This window comes from Carlito syrichta, unplaced genomic scaffold (assembly GCF_000164805.1).
Source record: "Carlito syrichta isolate Samal-C Ts95f unplaced genomic scaffold, Tarsius_syrichta-2.0.1 Scaffold305876, whole genome shotgun sequence".
NCBI lineage: Eukaryota > Metazoa > Chordata > Mammalia > Primates > Tarsiidae > Carlito > Carlito syrichta.
In genome coordinates, this window is record NW_007249972.1 from 313501 (window position 1) to 314555 (window position 1055).

A 1055-nucleotide genomic window follows, 5' to 3' on the forward strand; every position below is an offset into this window, starting at 1 on the left:
GCAATCCACTCACCTCAGCCTCCCAAAGGCGCGGGATTACAGGCTGAGTCACCGAGCCCGGCTAATATGCAATTTTTAATACATAAATGCTGGTTGTTTTTGGGTCCCCCCTCATATGCATTGAAATTTGAACAGATAAAGCAGCAATTGCAGCTACCATTCTTAACAGCTATTCTTTGTTCTGTTTCTAGGCTCCACACCTATCTAATATCTATCTTCCCAACAGCTCTGATGGGAAAGGAATAGCTTCTACATTTTGTAAATAAAAATACTGAGTGAGACTCAGAGAGGCTAAGCAAACTGCCTGATGCCATAGAGCGACATGTGGCCATGGATGTGAGATTCAAACTTGGATTTGCCTGGCTCCAAAAATCTCTGTTCCTTCCATGATAGTAAAACTAAGGAGAAGAAGAGAGAGAGGTGAGTAGCTGTCTCCCAAAGTTTATTCCAATTTTCCCTTATCTACATGCTTTCTTCCTTTCACTCCCTCTTGGTTTGTTCTTATCCTTCAGAGGTAAAGCAGATCCTTCAAAGAGCTTTAAGGGCTGATCAAAGTACCAAATTATGAGATTATTCAGTGGCTAATATGTAATCCTTGGGGTTTCCTTTCTCATCTCACCCTCACAGCTGCCTGCTTTAATGCTTTCTGATAAACATATGGCCTCCTTTTTTATTCTAGAAAACACAGGTTCTGAATAACAAACGTTGCATATTTAAGCAAACTAAGGCATACGTTGTCATCCTTAACCTGGAAAGATTTTTGGATTGCAGTCTGCTCTTTCTATAAAGACAATAATATTATAAAACCAAAAGAGACAAGAGAGAATATTTTCTGCTCACCTAAGCATATCTAAAAGCGCGTTAGAAGTTTGGAGACAATATTTTGTGTTATTTTAGAGAAAAGTTCATACAGAGTTAAACCTGGTTGCAAAAAATAACATTGAAAAAGTAATAATAAGAAGAATTAAAAAGCATAAGGGTAAGCCGGGCTGGGTGGCTCAGCCTGTAATCCTGCGCCTTTGGGAGGCTGAGGTGAGTGGATTGCCTGAGCCCGC